Source organism: Poromitra crassiceps (genome assembly GCF_964638095.1).
Source record: "Poromitra crassiceps genome assembly, chromosome: 4".
Classification (NCBI taxonomy): Eukaryota; Metazoa; Chordata; class Actinopteri; order Beryciformes; family Melamphaidae; genus Poromitra; species Poromitra crassiceps.
Window position 1 is genome coordinate 7,579,937 of NC_139626.1, and position 7,500 is coordinate 7,587,436.

Consider the following 7,500-nt stretch of genomic DNA (forward strand, 5'->3'; position numbering starts at 1 on the left):
ACTGTCTCCCCCCCCTCCACTTTCCAACAGTCTACTGTCCCCCCCCCCTCCACTTTCCAACAGTCTATTGTCTCCCCCCCTCCACTTTCCAACAGTCTACTGTCTCCCCCCCTCCACTTTCCAACAGTCTACTGTCTCCCCCCCCTCCACTTTCCAACAGTCTACTGTCTCCCCCCCCTCCACTTTCCAACAGTCTACTGTCTCCCCCCCTCCACTTTCCAACAGTCTACTGTCTCCCCCCCCTCCACTTTCCAACAGTCTACTGTCTCCCCCCCCTCCACTTTCCAACAATCTACTGTCTCCCCCCCTCCACTTTCCAACAGTCTACTGTCTCCCCCCCCTCCACTTTCCAACAGTCTACTGTCTCCCCCCCCTCCACTTTCCAACAGTCTACTGTCTCCCCCCTCCACTTTCCAACAGTCTACTGTCTCCCCCCCTCCACTTTCCAACAGTCTACTGTCTCCCCCCCCTCCACTTTCCAACAGTCTACTGTCTACCCCCCCCTCCACTTTCCAACAGTCTACTGTCTCCCCCCTCCACTTTCCAACAGTCTACTGTCTCCCCCCTCCACTTTCCAACAGTCTACTGTCTCCCCCCCTCCACTTTCCAACAGTCTACTGTCTCCCCCCCTCCACTTTCCAACAGTCTACTGTCTCCCCCCTCCACTTTCCAACAGTCTACTGTCTCCCCCCCCCTCCACTTTCCAACAGTCTACTGTCTACCCCCCCTCCACTTTCCAACAGTCTACTGTCTCCCCCCTCCACTTTCCAACAGTCTACTGTCTCCCCCCTCCACTTTCCAACAGTCTACTGTCTCCCCCCTCCACTTTCCAACAGTCTACTGTCTCCCCCCCTCCACTTTCCAACAGTCTACTGTCTCCCCCCCTCCACTTTCCAACAGTCTACTGTCTACCCCCCCTCCACTTTCCAACAGTCTACTGTCTCCCCCCTCCACTTTCCAACAGTCTACTGTCTCCCTCCCTCCACTTTCCAACAGTCTACTGTCTCCCCCCCTCCACTTTCCAACAGTCTACTGTCTCCCCCCCTCCACTTTCCAACAGTCTACTGTAGGGCTGGGTATCGAGTTTCGATACTTACTTGGCACCGAAATGGAAACATCGATACTAAGGGGTATCGAAGCCTCCCTTGTCAATCGATACCAATTTTCGATACCAAAACAAAACAGCGTCATTGAGCCTATAAGCATGCGACATGCTTGCACGCCGCGCTCTAATACGGCTGGTGATTGGCTGTCATGTAGAGGCATGCAGGAAACGTTACGCCCACTTTAGCCGGTGTGTTTGTTGTGACTGTGAGCCAGGCGTGCGGTGCGGATATAGTATACAAGAAGTTAGCCACTCAAGCTACTCCTATCCTGGAGTACCATATGGCGAAGATGATGAAAAGCAGGAAAAGAAACAGAAACAACACGGACTGGTTTCCACAGATAAGAGAAATAATTGAGAGGTGGGTCAGCTTACCGCAAGTTAGCGGTTATCAGATCCCTCAGTCTGACAAATCCATGCATCTGGCTGTGAGTTGTAGCTAGCAGATCGTTTAATTAATTGCCGCCGTAGCGTTATGCGCAAGCGGGCATTGTGTATTTTTAGCAACTCGTTAACAAACGCTGATGTCATGATAGTTTGTTGAATGTAAATGCGATTCATTTATATTGATTGGCTAGTCAGTGAATGCGTGAAGTGGAGCTGTCTCGTCAGATTTGACAAGAATGCCGTTCTGTTGCAGCAGTGAGCATTAAACACTGATCTGCAACACTAGCGTTAATGTTTAATTAATTAGCGTTAACGTTATGTGCAAACGTTATCGCCCATTATGTATTTTTAGCAACTCGTTAACAAACGCTGATGTCATGATAGTTTGTTGAATATAAATGGGATTCACTTTGTGCCATTGGCTATATTGATAGGCTAGTCAAAGCTCAACTCTTCCATGCATGAAGTGGATCCATCTCATCAGTTTGGACAAGAATAGAGTTCTGTTGCATCAGTGAGCATTAAACCCTGATTTGCAACTCTCTGTTTTGCACTGAAAACTATTCCACTGATTTATTTGTTTTACATTTCTTTCCTTTGTAGTACTTCCAATATTTTTTGTAGGGACGGCAATACGTTTAGAGAACTTAAAGTTATGTTAAATACAGTAGGTTTTATTTTTTTCTGCTGTAAAACTTAAGATGGGGGGAAAACTAAAGATTTGTAAAATAATTTCAATGTGTAATGCTGTTTTATTTTTGTTAAAATGGATTTTTCTAAAAATTGGTATCGAAAAAAGTATCGTTCAGGAACCGGTATCGAAATCCAAGTATCGAAACGGTATCGATATCGAAAAATTTTGAACGATACCCAGCCCTAGTCTACTGTCTCCCCCCCTCCACTTTCCAACAGTCTACTGTCTCCCCCCCTCCACTTTCCAACAGTCTACTGTCTCCCCCCTCCACTTTCCAACAGTCTACTGTCTCCCCCCCTCCACTTTCCAACAGTCTACTGTCTCCCCCCCTCCACTTTCCAACAGTCTACTGTCTCCCCCCTCCACTTTCCAACAGTCTACTGTCTCCCCCCTCCACTTTCCAACAGTCTACTGTCTCCCCCCCTCCACTTTCCAACAGTCTACTCAATGAACTGAAACAAGTGAACACCGGCAGACATGTTACAAGCTTGCTACATGTGAACACATCATGGGTGAATAAACAAACATATCGACTAGCTTTGATCCATGATTATTGTGTTCCCGTTAAAGCAAAACAAAGGTATGGCACTTTTACTTCAAGCAAAAGGAAACCTCAATTTGATGGAAATTAGTAGGTAAACAATATTAAATTACGGAGGTGACGTATAGAGTTAAAAAAAATATATAAATTAGAGGGAAATGAATGAAATTACATGAACTAGATGCAAACATATTTATCGTAACGTCTGCATACAAGCCGACCAACCCTTGTAAAGGGCAGGTTTTAGACAACTTTCAAAAGATTTGGCACACAGCATTATGCTCTTTTGCAACAGGAAAAAACGATGAGGTGAGAGAGCGCCACTTGACTGACTGATCGACATGAATTTGGCTCTTGATGAATGCCGTGTGCCGTGGGCCAAATAACTTCTTACACAAGTTTATTCCACTTCCATTCATCAATTTGTGTTATGACAATATCACGTTATATTTCACTGTATACATATCCACTGTACTGTATATACAAGGCTGTTTCCCTTCTCTCTGCAGACTGCAGCGCGGGGTGGGACAAATGACCAATCCATTTCGGAATAGCGATGTAAAATATTAGCTAAAGCCATCAACCTTTAAGCGTTCTACTGGTAGCTTGATCTTTTTTCAACGAAGCATCTCTTTGGAGAACGGGCAACTCAACTGCTCTGTCAGGTATGACCTAATCTTGCGTAGCCACACCCCTCCGGCTCAGTCAACATTTGAGGAAATTATCCAAAATGCCCCCGAAACATAGTATTTCACAAGGGCAAAAAAAATAAAAAATAAAATAAAATAAGTGAATTTCCTACCCTGGCGTGTATGTGTGTGCTGCAGCGCCACCTGTGTTCTCTCAAATGCCGACATATTTCTCCAAAGGGAGACAATAAACTAAAGGCTAATCTAAACTAATATAATCCAATTATGACAATCATTAAAAAAAAAGTTCAATCAATTAGTTTATCTTCTCAAGAATCCAGGGACTTTGTGTACATCCGCTAGCTCCATAACAAATTCAAAAAAGAAGAAAGAAAATAGTGAAATGGAAAAAGTATCCAAACAATTGTGCTGAAATATAGCTGTAGACAAGGCAGTTACGACCAAAGCACAACACACAAAGAAGCTGACAGTTTGACACGCACGTTTCAACAGGGACAACAAGCACAACTCCTGGGCCAAACCACAAAACCTATCTGACTCCATTATATTTCACGCTCCACTGCCTACTCCCACAAAGAAAAAACTTGCCAACTAAAAAATAAAGAATAATAAAGAATTAAAATAAAATAAAATAAAATAAAAGTTGTAAACTAGTGCGATGATGATGAGAAGCCAAGAAGCTGCTATACCCTTGGTGGCCTCGTGTTCTTTCTGTTACCACTGTTGGGTGATTTTTATGTACATGTCTCTATTTTGAAGCGTGCCCTATGTGTGTCTAAAAGGTGTCTGAAACATCCCTCTGATTCAGAGCACGTCTGCATGCAGAGAACGTGTGAATCTACTGGATCCCTCCATGCAGAGAACACTGTGAGAAGTGTGAATCTACTGGATCCCTCCATGCAGAGAACACTGTGAGAAGTGTGAATCTACTGGATCCCTCCATGCAGAGAACACTGTGAGAAGTGTGAATCTACTGGATCCCTCCATGCAGAGAACACTGTGAGAAGTGTGAATCTACTGGATCCCTCCATGCAGAGAACACTGTGAGAAGTGTGAATCTACTGGATCCCTCCATGCAGAGAACACTGTGAGAAGTGTGAATCTACTGGATCCCTCCATGCAGAGAACGCTCTGAGAAGTGTGAATCTACTGGATCCCTGCATGCAGAGAACACTGTGAGAAGTGTGAATCTACTGGATCCCTCCATGCAGAGAACACTGTGAGAAGTGTGAATCTACTGGATCCCTCCATGCAGAGAACACTGTGAGAAGTGTGAATCTACTGGATCCCTGCATGCAGAGAACACTGTGAGAAGTGTGAATCTACTGGATCCCTCCATGCAGAGAACACTGTGAGAAGTGTGAATCTACTGGATCCCTCCATGCAGAGAACACTGTGAGAAGTGTGAATCTACTGGATCCCTCCATGCAGAGAACACTGTGAGAAGTGTGAATCTACTGGATCCCTCCATGCAGAGAACACTGTGAGAAGTGTGAATCTACTGGATCCCTCCATGCAGAGAACACTGTGAGAAGTGTGAATCTACTGGATCCCTCCATGCAGAGAACACTGTGAGAAGTGTGAATCTACTGGATCCCTCCATGCAGAGAACACTGTGAGAAGTGTGAATCTACTGGATCCCTCCATGCAGAGAACACTCTGAGAAGTGTGAATGTACTGGATCCCTCCATGCAGAGAACACTGTGAGAAGTGTGAATCTACTGGATCCCTCCATGCAGAGAACACTGTGAGAAGTGTGAATCTACTGGATCCCTGCATGCAGAGAACACTGTGAGAAGTGTGAATCTACTGGATCCCTCCATGCAGAGAACACTGTGAGAAGTGTGAATCTACTGGATCCCTCCATGCAGAGAACACTGTGAGAAGTGTGAATCTACTGGATCCCTCCATGCAGAGAACACTGTGAGAAGTGTGAATCTACTGGATCCCTCCATGCAGAGAACACTGTGAGAAGTGTGAATCTACTGGATCCCTGCATGCAGAGAACACTGTGAGAAGTGTGAATCTACTGGATCCCTCCATGCAGAGAACACTGTGAGAAGTGTGAATCTACTGGATCCCTCCATGCAGAGAACACTGTGAGAAGTGTGAATCTACTGGATCCCTCCATACAGAGAACACTGTGAGAAATGTGAATGTACTGGATCCCTCCATGCAGAGAACACTGTGAGAAGTGTGAATCTACTGGATCCCTCCATACAGAGAACACTGTGAGAAGTGTTAATCTACTGGATCCCTCCATGCAGAGAACACTGTGAGAAATGTGAATGTACTGGATCCCTCCATGCAGAGAACACTGTGAGAAGTGTGAATCTACTGGATCCCTCCATGCAGAGAACACTGTGAGAAGTGTGAATCTACTGGATCCCTCCATGCAGAGAACACTGTGAGAAGTGTGAATCTACTGGATCCCTCCATGCAGAGAACACTGTGAGAAGTGTGAATCTACTGGATCCCTCCATGCAGAGAACACTGTGAGAAGTGTGAATGTACTGGATCCCTCCATGCAGAGAACACTGTGAGAAGTGTGAATCTACTGGATCCCTCCATGCAGAGAACACTGTGAGAAGTGTGAATCTACTGGATCCCTCCACGTGACAAATCATGGCCAAAGCCACACTGCTTTTCATTGCGGCTAATTGATGGCAGTTTGTTGTGACTGAGACAGATTGTGTTGACTGAGACAGATTGTGTTGACTGGTGTGTGATGATGATGATGATGTGATCATGTGATGCTGAGCAGATGTCAAGGAGGAGGAAGGGCAGCACAGGAGGCTGGCTTAGTTCAGTCAAGTGAAACTATGATTGAATGTTTAATGAGCTAATTTTTATTGCCCTGCTCTGCGTGTGTGCGTGTTTGTGTGTGTGTATGTGTGTGTGTGTGTGTGTGTGTGTGTGTGTGTGTGTGTGTGTGTGTGTATGTGTGTGTTGTGTGTGTGTGTGTGTGTGTGTGTGTGTATGTGTGTGTATGTGTGTGTGTGTGTGTGTGTGTGTGTGTGTGTGTGTGTGTGTGTGTGTGTGTGTGTGTGTGTGTGTGGGCTGGCACATCAAATTGGGATGCTGCTCAAAAGGTCAGAAAATGCATCAAGCACACGCTGTTGAAACACCAACATCACACACACAACATCCATTTCTGATCACGTCCTCTTAGGTCAATTTACAAACATCTTACTACTCACGATCTATAGTGATATAGTGATCAGTGATACTCATACTCAGTGATACTCTGTGTGGCCCGTGATGGAATTGCAAAAACTTTTTTTTTTTTTTTTTACAGTGCACCTGAACGCAACATGCAAGATACCCACTAAATAAGTGTCCAAATGTTCATGTAATTCTGGCCAATACTCCACTTCTGTTGTAGCATTTCAGTCTGGAATATGGAATATCTTTCAATAATGTATGATTTAGGTGCTAAATTATCAATTACTGGGTAGCACATACTGTAAGGCACTTACAGTATGTATGTACTTAACCTAACTAACTTAACCTAACTAACTATCCGGTGTGCACAACATTGTCAGACTAAACGCCGGCTGACACCCCAAAAACCTACAATCCGCCACAGAAAAATTTGTATTGTTTGTTTATTAACTGGCCCCTGGCCTTCTATCATTTCACCTGTGTATCACCTCCCTCACACTGTAGCTGTGTGTATCACCGCCCTCACACTGTCCTCCAGTGTATCACCTCCTTCTGTGTGTATCACCTCCCTCACACTGTAGCTGTGTGTATCACCTCCCTCACACTGTCCTCCAGTGTATCCCCTCCCTCACACTGTAGCTGTGTGTATCACCTCCCTCACACTGTAGCTGTGTGTATCACCTCCCTCACACTGTAGCTGTGTGTATCACCTCCCTCACACTGTAGCTGTGTGTATCACCTCCCTCACACTGTAGCTGTGTGTATCACCTCCCTCACACTGTAGCTGTGTGTATCACCTCCCTCACACTGTAGCTGTGTGTATCACCTCCCTCACACTGTAGCTGTGTGTATCACCTCCCTCACACTGTAGCTGTGTGTATCACCTCCCTCACACTGTCCTCCAGTGTATCACCTCCCTCACACTGTAGCTGTGTGTATCACCTCCCTCACACTGTAG

General features: G+C 45.3%; 1 protein-coding gene across 1 annotated transcript in view; it reads right to left on the reverse strand.

Annotated features, from left to right (window-relative positions):
• LOC310775036 (vesicle-fusing ATPase-like) overlaps nucleotides 1-7,500 on the reverse strand; it is a 54,005-nt gene that overhangs the window by 7,619 nt on the left and 38,886 nt on the right. The gene's annotated exons all lie outside the window — the stretch shown is intronic.